General features: G+C 50.8%; 1 protein-coding gene across 12 annotated transcripts in view; it reads right to left on the minus strand.

Annotated features, from left to right (window-relative positions):
• Agap1 (ArfGAP with GTPase domain, ankyrin repeat and PH domain 1) overlaps window positions 1-14,706 on the minus strand; it is a 465,228-nt gene that overhangs the window by 285,158 nt on the left and 165,364 nt on the right. The window lies entirely within an intron of this gene.

A 14,706-nucleotide genomic window follows, 5' to 3' on the forward strand; every position in this document is an offset into this window, starting at 1 on the left:
GGTTAGCGAGAAACCACTGGGGCCTGCTGGGACGTCAGGACCAAAGGGAGGGGGACTGGCGGAGGGAGGCCCAAAGGTGGCCCCCCAACACAGCCAGCACTGGACGATGAGGTCTGCACAGGGGAGACATGTCACCTCCAGAGACACGCTGCTTGGACAAGTCCCCTCTAGTCGCTCTCTCAAGGGCTTCTGTCTTACTGTGGGGTATGCGTCAGTTCCTGGCTCTCATCTTGGGTCCTTTGTGTAGATGCCTCACAGGAACCCCAGTGAACCCACTGACCTCAAAACAAGTCTGCAAGAACCTTCCAGAGCCACTTCTGCCCCATCTCAGGTCTGGGTCACTTCATCACCCACAAAGCTAAGTAACTACATCCTCCACACCAACTCCAAGTGTCCAAGACCTTCCTTAAATAAGTGGTTACAGAGGCCAGGGGGACTGGTCATCCTTCCTACACAAGCACGCACAAATGTGAACACACACACACACACACACACACACACACACAGCCCTCTCTTCCCTTGTGCACACCTAATCTGACGTAACAAGGAGTTCTGCTTGCCTGCCTTTCCTCTTTCAACTTTTCAATGACAGAATATAACGAACCCTTCCAACACTGCGATACACAGACCCACACTTGTGCTGGCATCTCCCATCCTGAAAAGCAAGGGGGAAGCCTGGGAAAGGGTCCGGTGGAGATGTACTAGGGAGTGGGGTCTACGTAAGCAGGGACAAGATAGCTGCCCCCAGACAAGCTTTAAAACTTCCCACACAGGCACGTCAACGCCACAGGAGAACTCTGCGACTTCAGGTCCCCAAATCAGATTCTTCAGCTAGAGAGATGACATCCCTTCTCAGAAGGGCTTCCTTCCGTCACACCTGACACAGAGCAGACACCCCAAGGACAGGAGCTGAAAGCTCAGCTGTACCCACACTCTACCACCGTTACCAACTCTGTCTAAACCGGGGCTACCCCCACACCAGCCTCATCACAGCCACCTCCCTCCACCTCAGTGACCCCAGCCAGAAAATGGCAAGGATGCCATCCTGGTGAGCAAGAAGTAGAGTGTCACTCAAGCGGTGTGAGCAGCACCGGCTGGCAGGACTACGGCTAATATTCACAGTTTCAGCCAAGGGTCAGCACATGCTTCTATGAGGACATCCAAACGGCCAAAACTTGCTCACGGGGGTGAACGCACACAAGCTGGGGGAGCTGTCAGCATTACTTCCTTGATTTTACTTTTGAAATAAGAGATAGGGAACCTGATGTTTCCTGATGAGACAGCTGAAGTCAGACTTCAAAGGAAAAACAATGTTTGCAAAGCAATCTGCCATTCTTGGCGCTGGGAAAACAGAGATCAGGTCCAGGCTAGGCACACTCACCAGGGTCTGGGGAAAGCAGAATTTGCGTGGAGATTGAAAAAATCTTTCCCAGGGTCCTCTGAGATCTAACTTCAATGATACCTGAGTGACGTGACATCCCAACTGCAGAGAAATCATCTCTGTGGGTCACGGCAGCTAGCAGGCAAGCCCAAAACACACAGGTTCTTGAAGCTCTGGAGTGAGAGAAGGTGTGTATGTCGGCTGACCTAAGGGTCTCCAAGTGGGGCACTGAATTTCTTTTCTGGGTTTGGCTGGGACAGTGGTGGGGTGGGGCTGACCTTGTGTCGCTCTGCCTATGTCCTGTCCTCACCCTAGAAGTGCCACCCAGTCATCCCGGCAGCCCCTGGCCAGTGCCCATGGAGGTAAACTCCAGGGCTGGATCTGTATGAGGCTTGTCTTGCTCTGGACCGTCTGGTCTCATGCTCCTGTCCCTATTACAATGTATTGTCTCTGCACCAAGAGGCAAAGAATGGGGACCCTGAAATGTCCCACAGCAGCAGCCCTGGCTCCCTGCCCCTCTTCAGACATAAGCGCGTCCACGTACTCTCTCCAGGGACCCTCCTGCAGCAGGTGACCTACACACAGCTCCTGTCTGCTCCCTTGGACCCTGCCACAGAAGCTGGTCTAGACAGCTGGTCTAGACAGCTGGTCCACACTCGACCCTCACAGGGCTTCCCCAGCTTTACAGAAGAAGGCTGGCTTTACAGGTGTCATGACCTCAGGTGAAGGGCTTTCAGACATATCCCCACCACCTCCAAATATAGGAGGGCACCTCCGTCCACCCACAAGGCCTCTGACAGCTCTGACATCACTGACTCCCCGAGATACACAACACACGATTCCTATTTCAACACTTCATTTCCAAGAACACCCATGGATGACAGGCTTGTGTGGAAGGCTCCAGAAATACAGCAAAATCGGGAAACAAAAGCCAACTAGAGGGAAGTGGCCTGAACCTGGAAGTTTAATAATGAGGTAACCCAGCCAGGGGCCTGGGAACAAAGACTGCGAGGAAGCAGTCCACAATAAAATGGGATACTATCACCACTTGGTAACTCTGCTGAAAGAGACACTCCTGGCTTCTGAGAAACCAGGCCCAGGAAGCTACCAAAGTAACACATTGACCCTTGTCTTCCACCGCTTCCCAAAGATGGAAATATCATTGGCAGGGGGCTGGTACCTGGCTAGCATCTCTGCTCTGAGGTTGGAGACCCCAAGTCAGAAATGCTAGAAACGGGAATTATTTCGGCGATCACATCAGCTGGAGTTCAGGACTATTTGCCCAGGTTTCACCAGCCAAGCAGCCTTGACCCGAACATCTGACGTTTTCCGAGAATCAAAAGTATTGTGGATTCTGGCATACTTTGGATTTTGGGGTATCACCGTTCGCTACTAAAAATTTCAGGATATAACTAAATTCCAATTACACTGCTTGTTTGTTGTTTGGTTTTTCGAGACAAGGTTTCTCTGTAGTTTTGGAGCCTGTCCTGGAACTCACTCTGTAGACCAGGCTAGCCTGGAACTCACAGAGATCCACCTGGCTCTGCCTTCCGAGTGCTGGGATTAAAGGCGTGCGCCACCACTGCCCAGCCCCAATTTCATTTTTAATGTGGATTTTTCTTAATGGTGTCATGCAAATCTTCTCTGCTTTTCCAACTTTAGTGTATGTGCTGCCAACATACATGTAAGCACTTAGAGCACCACGGCTGTCCTATGAAGCCATCCCGAGAACGACGGCCAACCTTCTCTGATGAGTGGTCATGATTACCTAGCATTTCATTGCACTATGGTAGTTTATTTTCAAAGAGTGTCACCAATCTACACCTGACCTCTCTGGTAGGTCTCAACGACCTATGCCTGGCTCACTCCGTGTGTGTATGCAGGTGTGATGCCGGGGTGTGGGCTCACCCTGTAACTCAGAGCCCCACACAGTTGCCCCCAGGCTGGGAACTGAGACGGCAGCACAGCCGGTGTTCTCTGGCTTTCAAGCACACTTTTAAAGGTCTGATTAGGGGTGTTTCTCACCACCCAACCTCAGCCAATTTCAAGGTGACTATTCTGAGACTCTCACAGCAGGAATCGGCTCCAAATCTGGGACACCACATGCCAGATAACTGGGTTCCTTCTGCTTCAGCTCATACTGGGAGGAGCTGCCACGGTTTATTCCTCTGGCATGCTGGGCCAGGGTCCCATCTCTGTCCAGTTCTGCTTTAAGGGGTAAAAATAAGAGTAAGTGGAATTTTCCCATTCCAAAAAAGGAGCTGCCTGGAGTAAGCGCTGCCACAGATGTCTGCTGGTCCTGTTTCATCGTTTTCAACAACTGGACTGCAAGCTGGTACTGCATCTTAACAGTTCTCCAAGCAATGAGGAGTGCGGACGATGGCAAGCTGGTACTGCATCTTAACAGTTCTCCAAGCAATGAGGAGTGCGGACGATGGCAAGCTGGTACTGCATCTTAACAGTTCTCCAAGCAATGAGGAGTGCGGACGATGGCAAGCTGGTACTGCATCTTAACAGTTCTCCAAGCAATGAGGAGTGCGGACAATGGCAAGTGCCCCTCACACCGACATTGCCAAGCATCGCATTGAGGTATTCCCCACAACTGTCTTGTGACGCAATCATCAAAGACAAGCCCAGGGCCTCTTGGGAGCCATTTAGACAGGAAGGTACAGAGAGACCTTCCCTCAGCCGGCCTGCAGGAAAGCCAGAGGCTTCCGATTCCCCAACCTTCCACGCTGCCACATGAATGCCAAGTTCCACATGACCCTAACGTGACCCTGTCTGCAAACGGTCCAGGAGCCTGTGTGTCATTCTCCTCCCCCTTGGGGCTGATGTGGAAGATGCAGGGATCAGAATAAGCCTTCTCCCACTCCACACTCAGTGGGCTATAGCTCAAAACCATCCCCTGCGCCTCGGAGACCAGAAGGACAGACCCCATCAGGGTCTTATTGGTGCTGACGGTCTGGTTCTGCATGCATAAGTGAGGGCCTACATAAAGTTACGCTGAGCCTCGAGCTGCCTTTGTGGGGCCACCGCAAAGAGGGGGGCTCATTCTTGCATCTGAACCTAACCCAGTCACCCTTGCAGCAGGTGCCAGCTGGCCCAGAGCCCCAATTCCAACTAGGGAAGAAGAACAGAAATGGATGATGCTAGGTCTCCTCCTGCCTCCGTTTAGAAGAACCGCATCTAAGAAGATAACTTCCTTTTCCCCTCAGCTTCAGGAGAAAGCAGGAAAAGTCCCCACAATGTCATAGTCTCCCTGTTATCTAAGCAAAGGGCACTGGGAGGTGCCGAGGGCCGCAGGCCTTCTGGCTTCTCCCTAAGGGAACATAAAACAAACTAAACCACACATGTGCCAAGCCCCTTTAAAAATTAATGCGGCTTTTAAAAACTATGTTAAGTCGGTACTTCATGAGATTGGGGCTTTGGAAAAGTTTAGTATTGTGATATTTAAAAGGAATTTTGGAGCACAGTATTTTTACAGTGGGAACGGGGGTTATTGGTAACACACTGGTTTGTAAAACTTGCCGTGCTTTTTAAGCTTACGGTGGAAACAAAACATGACAACAGCAGTATGCTAAGAGTGATCAAGGAGCTAACGATGGAGCCTGCTTGGGGCTCTGTGGGCAGAACACTGCGGAGGAGCCTGACTTCCCTTAACGCAAGTCCATGTCAGAGGAAAAAAAGAGGATGAGGAAGGAGAGGGACGTCTCAGTCCCAAGCTGGGCTGGCACATCAGAATTTCACAGGGACTGACTGACTCCTCCATTCCCGGAATTGGCCAGGAAGGGCAGCATGAGAAGGACCAGCGCAGGGCAAGGCTGTGGGGATAACCTGAGGCCCCACTGAAGAAACAGAGCCCTCTCGCACACCTGCAATGTCCGCATCCCCAGCAATCTGAGGAAAAGGCACTGACACTCCACACTCCAGGACACATGATGGATACTGGGAGAGGGCCTTCACAGAGCCCTGGTCCTAACAAAGAAAGAGTTACCTTCCTGGGGAGGCAAACAGAGAGGTAGGCAAGATACTTGCAACCAATCTGACACTGTGATTATCGAGGCTGGTGATGTTTAGCTCTCAGTGAGGCTCACCAAGGCCCCAGAGCCCTCCTCCCTGGCAGCTGATGAGACACGTGACAGAGGTCTACAAAAGGGCATTTTGGAGGAACAGGCACCACGGTCCTGGAGCCTTAGTCAGTGTGCAGAACCCTGACTGGTACAGATAACCTCTACCTGCCCCCGCCCCCCGGCCCCAGAGTCATTACAGCCCCAGTCTCCAAGAGAACGACTGGGCAGACAAGGGAAACAATCAGGACAAGATATTGAGCTAAGATCCCACTGAGAGAGAGAGAGAGAGAGGGAGAGAGAGAGAGAGAGAGAGAGAGAGAGAGAGAGAGAGAGAGAGAGAATGAATGTGTGTGTGTGTGTGTGTGTGTGTGTGTGTGTGTGTGTGTGTGTGTGTGTGTAGCAACCTCACAGGAAGAGGGGAAAAACCCAAGCTGCAGAAGGAAGCCACACACCAACGCTTCACACTTCAACGTGACACAGCCAACAGCCAGGTGTCCAGTAAGAACAAGGGACCCAACAACAGCACCTGGGGGCCGAGACAGGCGTGCTGGGGGCAGCAGAAGCTGGAGCCGGAGACCCCGGATGGCATACACTGGTGATGATGCCACTGCTCTCCTAGGCTGTGGTAAGACATCTGGTGATGTCCACGTGGCGATGACATGGCCTAGAGACCCATTTCTGAGATGATTCTGTCACTGAGCTGTGCCTGACTGCCGTAGAAGAAGCTATTTCCATAAAAGACTAGAAAGGAAGTATTTTAGGCTCTGCCAGTGTCTATTTTTATTTCTTTGTGTTAAAAAAAAAGACAAAAAAAAAAAAAAAACACCGCTTCTTAGCTCACAGGCAGTAACAATTCAGGTCCAGGTGATCCCTGCTGGAAGGTTTCTCCAGGTCCCCCTGCCCCTCCCATGCCAGAGACAGAACCCGGGGTTTCAGCCAACCAACCCTCCTGACAGAACCCAGCTACACGCCAGTCTGCACCTTGAATATTCCTTTTGTAGATTGCATGTACTTAGTGTTCTGGAGGTCACACCCTGTTCTATCCCAGGTCTCTGGGACATTATTTGTGTCACAATCCTATGTCACTTGTTTACTAGATGGAACACAGCCCATTTTACCTCCAGGCTTCTGCTCCTCCTAAAAGGACTCATCACTATGAGGACCAGTACTTCATGCTGGGGAGCACCTACCACCACACCAGCCTCCCATCCTTGCTGGCAAGATGTCCTTGTGCCCTCTCTTCCTGGGGCTGGAGCTACTGGCCCTAAGGCTCAGCCCAAGCCTAAAAGACCTCACTTTCTCCAAGACCAACCTGCATCTGGAACATCTTAGAGCAAGGTCTATGTGGCACCAACACTGGTGTGCCGGCCCCAAGCTGGCATGTGCTGAAGAAGCCAACAATCCTGATGGGACATGGGAGTTGAGTGCAGAGGGCTCTGGGGTGTTGGGGTCTACCAGATCACCTCTACCATACATAATCCAAGTCAGTTCCAAGGCCCAGAGGTGGCCTGGGAATTCCCGTCTACCTCCATAGTCACCTCCAAAGCATGTATGCTGTGGGATGTCTTTCTGTACACTGTGAATAAGTGTTGCTCTCATTGGTTGATAACAGAGCTGCTGGCCAAGGTCGAGGCAGAATAAGGTTAAGCGGTACTATCAAACTGAAGACAGAGATGAAGAAGGGCAGAGTTGGGGTAGCAGCCAGCAGCCGCACAAGGAACAAGATGCCAGAGCACCAGTAAGCCACGAGCCACATGGCAATACAAAGATTAATAGGAATGGGTTAACTGAAATGTAAAAGCCTGAGCCATTAGCCAAACATTTATAATTAATGTAAGCCTATGGGATGGGGCGGGGCAGAGAAAGTCTGTTTACATGTACTACGCCACCGTCAATTCTAGTTGATGGTGACAGTTGTACAATTCTTCAGGGACCCTGTTCTGTTCAGGCATCAAACTTTACTTCCCGCAACCTAAGCCATCTTCCTCTCCCTGCAAAGGGCAGGCACAGGCAGTGTGGACTGGTTCTGTCGTCCATCCCCTCCCCTCCCCAACAGCACACACATTGTCCTTTCAACACAGCTGGCTCACTCACTTGGCCCTCACGAACAACTGCTGTGTTTCATTATTTTTTCTTCTGTTAGTCAAGGTGTTAACTTTTTAAAAACTAAATGTTTATCAACAGGCCGTGGGGCTCAAAAGATAGAAACTGCTGGCCACATGTGCTGACACCACAGTCACAGGGACAGACCAGCCTCAGGCCCAGAAGCAGTCGTACATCACACACCACAAGTGTCTCTGCCTAGATCCCGCTTCAGAATCCTAACACAATACACCCTGGAAACCTCTATGGACGGAGGCAGGACAGCACTGCCAGCTCTATCTGGGCCAATCACAGACACAACAATTACACAAACTCATTCCGGTCACAAGGAGCTGCTGTCATTCATAGGCTGCTGTCAGGGTGAGGCTCCATCTGTGCTGAAGTTACACACACACACACACACACACACACACACACACACACACACACACACACACACAGTGGCGGGCTCAGGCCTCCCTGGGTACTGCGACCTGTAATCACGGTAGTTATGACAAGCACAGACGTCCTTGTATGGACCAGGAAGGGAAATATTTCCAGGAAAGAGCAGAGCACCCTAGGCTTGGAGAAGCCACAGAAGTCAAGGAGACACCTGCGTCAGCCAGGATTGGGGCGAAGGTACACAGTGCTTTCAGACCCACATTGCATATGTGTGCCGAGTGACGGGAAGCTGAGGTGCACTGTGCAGGCCCATTGGTTAAAATTCCCAAGAACACTTGCCACTCTGTAGATATGGCACAGGGCTTGGATCTTCCTTTACATCCAACAGTCCAGAAGCACACAGTGAGGAAGACCTCACTGCTGCTGTTCTCTGAGAGACTGGCTGATCAGAACATTTCCTTATGCCCAAACATGGGCTCAGTTCAAGGAAAGGCATAGGATGTGAGCAAAGCTAGTCAGAACAGTCCCTGAATATTTTGCTGGAAAGAGAAAAACTGAAAAGCAAAAGAGAAACACATTCAACTCTTTCTCTTTACCAGGTATGAGCGCCATGGTCACAGAGGTATCAACTAAATCCTTGGACCACGTGGGGAGAGCTAACCAGCTAGAGAGCTGAGCGTTAAGGCCGGGACATGCGAGAGATGGGAGAGGGAGGCGCCCCATCAATCTCAGTCAAATCTAATATCAAATACGCCCCTGAGCTGCTCCAGGAACCTAAGTCAAGAAGCCTTACCCTCCCTATTTGTGCCGCTCTGGATGGGTCTCCTAGCCCTTGCCCCTAACCTGGGTGCAAATTGACCCAGTGAACGCAGTCTTGTGGCAACCAGATCTCAGCGGGCTGTTGCCAGGAGGTGGAGGCAGGCTGCCCGCTGGAGGTCAAAGCCACAGACAAATGACACAGCACACCCAAGTACTAGATGTCGGGTCCAGGAATAACAGATTCCCAACTGAGACTGACAGGTAAAGGTGATGGACTTGCAATGTAAGAAACACCTATGGAGGTAAAAATCTCTGGGCAAAGAACCCGCAACTGTAAATGTGAAACTGTCTAGACATGCTATGCTAAGAATGGTTGCGCTGTTGGACCAGGATACAGCCTGGGTGGTAGAGCGTTTGTCGAGCATGCGGGAAGCCCTGGTGCTATTTGCAGCATGCATGAACTAGGCCTGGTGGTGCACACCTGCAATCCCAGCATGGAGAAGTAGAGGCAGGAGGATCAGAAGCTCAAGTCATCCTCTGCTACACAGTGAAGTCAAGGCCAGTCTAGGACATGCCAAACCCTGTTCCAAAAAATATTAATTAGAAAAAAATAATGGCTATGCTCAACTCGTGGGGTTGCTGGGACAGCAACGGCTGTGTGGAAAGCCAGCCTGGCTGTTTCTCACTCTGGAGCCCAGTGGCATCCAAGTGCACTTCTAGTGACCATGAGGAGCTGGATCCCTCCCTGCACATGCCAGCTGGTCTACCCTAGCTAGAGAGCTGGCAGACCTGCACCTGGCCAGGTGGGAATCACTTCCGTGTAGTTTATCCAGGAAATAACTTCTTCCTGGGTGCACACACCAACCCCAGGCCCCGACCAGCTTGCAGTGAGTCCTCGGCTTCTTGCTGAAGTAATGATAAAAACATGGACAATCCCTGAGTTCCTGCCAACCAACTGAAAAACACATTTTATTCTGCCAGACTCACGGCTGCCAGAAACATGACAGCCGCCTCTTCCTGGCTCTGCCGCCTTTCCTCTTGTTCACAGTACACACTCCTCTTTCGTTATGTTCTTCAAAGTCTAGTAAAAAGTTCAGTGTCCTTCCCCTGTCTTACGCAGAATCCTACGCAGGTTCTACATCACTGGTTGAGTTGCAGACTGCCACACACAGAATGATAAGGTGGAGGCAAGGAAGGTGACTTCCCCATCAGGTTAGCACCTCAAATCCCCCAGGAAGAGCAGCTGAACCAGAACCAACCAACCATCGGGCCCATAAATCTCAAGACTCACAGATGACCCTAAGCAGTTGCTTTTGCTAAAACCCCTTGGTTTCAGCAAAGTGGTAAAAGTCACATTAAAAAACATAAACGGGTAGATTTCCAAACCACTCCAGTTTTATTAGGGCTGTATGGATTTTTGTTCCGCTCGAATGTTAAGCAGGATCCAAGAACAGTTTGAAAAGAAGCCTAACATCTGTGCAGTGATCACGGCTGACTAAAGTTTTTAAAAGGTTACTAGATTTGGAAAAGGTTCTAGGGGCTGACAGCTTAAATGTGTTTCAGCGTCCCTGAGAAATCAGGCTGGGTGTTTACCACAGCGTTTGTTTCTAGGAGACTAAGTAAACATCCATTAACAAAATATTTCAGAGCCATGTGCTTCTGAGAACACACTCACTAGCCTGATGCTAGCCAGACATATCTGTTAGGACATTCCGGCAGGCTCTTTGGGGGAATATCAAGACTGAGGCATGGGACAGGGGCTCTCAGGCAACTGCTGGATGTAAGTGACCACTAGGAACCTGCTGCAGCCATGTGACATCAGCAATTCAAGAAAAAGAGAGAAAGCAACTCAAATAAAGCCCATACAGGAAACCTAGTGCCCTGGTCTCTCTGCACACAGCACCCATGATCCCGCACCTATCCATGAAGGTAGCAAAGACCCTAGAGCTTCCAGACCCAGGAGAGGGTACCAACCACCTCGCATCCTGTTCTCTGGTCTAGGTTCCTGGCTGTAAGCTGTGGTCCCAGGTGACGTATAGGCTTGTGCCTTTATTGGTCTCACCTCCACTCAGGGGGATGTCTGGGATGCCATGAGATGTCTGATGGCCTCCTGTGGACAGGACAGTGACTGGGGGCTACAGTCACACCTCTGAGAACATCAGTGAGAGCTGAGCCTGCCAGAGCAGAGGGTGCAGAAGGAGCAGAGGCGGAGTCTCTCATGGCACCCACATAGGACAGCCTCACATAAGAGAGGCCCACACAGGAAGAGGCCACCCATGGCTCTGCGGAGACAGGGCTGTCATTATACAAAGGCTGAGATTTTTTGAGTACTCTACACAAATCACTCTGTGTCTTCATCACATGTGGAATGTCGTAAGACTGCTAAACGCCTGAGAAGAGCTGGGAACCCTGACCATTTTCAACAGCTCCAGGCAGTCATGGTTGCCATTAGCAAGCCTCTTCAGGGCATAGCAGGAATAGGTAGGATGGACTGCGGAGCAGCCCTGGACTGTACTCTTGAATGTTGCCAGGTTATGGGGTGCATCTGGTCCCCCCTGCTGGCACCCCTCCTCCCTTCCTAGAACCTCCCCCAACAAACACACACATCTCAGTTTGTCTTCCTCCCAAAATGTGGACTGGACTCTTCTTTCCCACAGTCCAGCCAAGTTCTCACCAAACCTAAAACCACTCTGTAGGGGAATATTGGATCACACTGGGAACCCTGAGTTGGCATTTGCGCTGATTAAATAAACTTAACATTGGGTCAGGAGGCTGAGTTAGCAACTAGTTGACAGAAAGTAATCAGATCATCAGAGGACATCCGGGAGAGAGAGAGCCACCAGAAGCAGTAGGGTGGGGTTTGGAGTAGCACAGCCTTTTCTGGTTTGGCAGAGAGGAAGCAGGGGTCTTTCAGAGACGCCAGCAAGGAGAGAGGGTCAGCTACTTGCTACTCAGCCTCTCTGAGCTCGCAGGTTTTCACCCCAAACTTCAATCCAAATCTTGTTTATAAATAGAAAGCCAGATATTTAGTTAGAGCTACCTTTAGTGGCAGCGACAGGGCCGGTGCCTGAGGGAACAGAATTCTCTCCAGGCTGCTAAAGAAGCAGGCCAGTAACTGCGGAACTGCAACTGTTGGCTAAAATAGACTTAGGTGAAGGTGCAGCCACTACCAAAATTAAAACACCACTACTCCATCAAATGTAAACCGACAGCATACGTGTAAGCTCTGAGCTTCTCTCAGAAATGAAGAGTTGTGACCCATCCTCTGCCCGCTCTCTTGTTAGCTGGGCATAACAAAGAACGTGGTCAAATTTCTAGTGATTCAGGCTCAAAGAGTCTAGTTTCCTGGTGTGAGTTATGAAACTGCTTCATTGTGCTGTCCTCTGAGAAAAACAACTGCCATCTTTATCACATCGGCTGTGCCTTCCTCCAAGAGTCACCACTGGTAGGCCTGTGGACCGTGACACTCAGAGATTAAGAGGGAATTGGGAAGGTCTGGTCTAGCCACACCCCCAGCCATTTGTTTACAATTGGCTCTAACTGCACACAGCCTCAGGGTCTCAGGAGGTGCTAGTGCTTACAGGTCTAGAAAGGTTAATGGAAGAGGCTCCACCTACATGCTATGAGGAAGCCATCATCCATGCTGGGCAATGATGTCCCAGTGCAGCTACTTTGGGGTCCTCATTCCTGCCAGTCAACCCCTTACCCATGCTCTGAGAGGAAGCCCAACGATCTCACTGGTTCTTCGGGGTGAACCGTGGTGGAATCATGCTTAGTGGGGCTTGTCACTGGACAGTCATGAGGAGTGGGCAGCATCATTTGGGGCTTCCCCGAGGAACTCTCATGACAGAGACCCTCTGAGTCAGTTCACTCGGTCTCTCTCAGAATCAACTCTCCATACCCACTGCTGCACACCCACAGATCCAGCCAACCCAGGTTAAAATATCCCCCAAAATAAGTCATACCCAGTGAGCATGGACAGACATTTTCTTATGCCACCATTACTCAAACAATATAAAACTGCAGTACATGTGGCATGTGCCCTGTATCCTTAGTCACCCAGGGCATTTGGAATACACAGAGTTCAGGCACAAGTCACATACAAGGACCATGCGATCTGAAATAAGATTTGAGCCTCTGCAGGTTGGGAACCTGAAGAGTCCTAGACCTGCCCCACCCATGGCTACCTAGAGGACTGTACTGACCTCGCCCTCCTCTGGTGGTTGTGACTCAGTAGCACACATCTACAGCTTTCCTAACAGGCAGAATGTGGAGGCTCCTTCACCTCCCTCAAATGCTTCAATCTCTTCCTTCTGCAGGAACGCCCAGACTCCTCTTCCAAGGAAAAACACTGTCATTCTGTTCCTTGTGTCTCCCTAGTGAAAGAGCCGCCTTGAATTCTCTGCCTGGACTCTTAAGCTTTCTTGGGCTGTGACAAAACTGGGTGACTTGGGACCAGACTTCTGATTCGTTGTTTTTTTATTCTTGGGGAGAAGAAACCTGAAGTGGGGACCTCCAGGCTGTTGTGGGCCCCCCTCACTGTGTATGGTTGTGGGCACTGTGCATGAGGCCACTGTGTGTCACTGCTTCTGGGATGGTCAGGAGAGCATCGAAACTGGGCTGGGGCAGAGGGGCGGAGCCAACACAGGGCTCCTGGAGGTGTGTCCCCATCACCCAGCTCCTGGCCAGGCACCTCCTAGACAGATCCAGGGCAAACACAGCCTTGAAGCTTTTTGCCTCCAAATTTGAACTGGCTGAGGGGTAATGAGCAAAGAAAAGTCAGTGGCAAAAGAAACAAGTCTTAGGTGAGTGAATCCTGTCCCCATAGACTGGAACGGCATGTGCTCCCTGCCACACCTGGTGAATCCTGCCCCTGTGGACTGGAACGGCATGTGCTCCCTGCCACACCTGGATCCCGGACGCATCACTTCTTCACAGCCTTTCCCACAGCTGGAGCAGGTGACACTCACTCGTGGAGTGAGTCTACTGTGCCTACTCTCCTACCTCTTCAGGCATCGTGAGAGCCCCGCAGCAGGTGGGCCTCAGCCTCTAGTTACTGTAATTTTTACCCAGATGTGGGTTTGTTTATTCTGGATCCGGGTAAAAGATGAGGGTCTGCCGGCAACAGGACACAATCCCACGATTTAACGATTTAACCCTGTCCCATCGGCAGGTTGCGGCTGAGAAGGGGTGATCAATGCATCAGTGTTCTCACTGCAGGAAGGCAGGCTACGGCCATTCTCAGGTGTGTCGCCTTTAACATTAGAGCCTTCCACTCAATCTATCCCTACAAACACACACCCCTCCCCCCACCCCCCACCCCCACATTGAGGCCGCGGGATCTTAGATCTTCACAGTCCACAAACAGGAAGAAACAAGACCCAGGGACGCTGTCCAGGGCCGAGGGACTATCATCCCTGAAACAAAGGCAAGTGTCTTGGGATGAGGCATGATTCCCAACACCTCCCACATGCTGCTGACAAGCTGTTTATTTTTTTTTCTCTCTCCCATAGAGTGTTAAGATTCACATAAAACACAAGGGTTTGGTATGAGGGAAGGCAGGTGCACAGAGCATGCTAAGCACCTAACACATGAGGGGGAAACTGAAATTACAAACACCGCTCATATCTCTAATTAGCAGCTATTAATAGGACCTTAAAAGGGAGGTGTGAAGGTCACACCCAGGCTGGTCCTGTCCTGTGGGACTCCAATGCCAGCAGCACTAATCAACCCGTGCCCAGGAGAGGAGATGCAGAAGAGCCCTCCTCCAGAGCTCTGGGTATGGTGCCTGGTTAAACAGCATACATATGGGGTAGAGCTGTGTCCCCAAAACGATTCATCCTAACCTCACCACTAAGCCAACTGTAGCTGTAACTCCAACACTCAGGAGGCTGAGCCAGGAAGATGACTCCAGATCAAGGCTAACCTGATGACATAGTGAGTCTCAAGGAACAAACCAAAAAAATAAATAAATAAACACAACAACAGCAAAACCCCATGCTGGGTACCAGA

This window comes from Peromyscus californicus, unplaced genomic scaffold, assembly GCF_007827085.1.
Source record: "Peromyscus californicus insignis strain IS unplaced genomic scaffold, ASM782708v3 Scaffold_21__1_contigs__length_65335640, whole genome shotgun sequence".
NCBI classification, from domain to species: domain Eukaryota; kingdom Metazoa; phylum Chordata; class Mammalia; order Rodentia; family Cricetidae; genus Peromyscus; species Peromyscus californicus.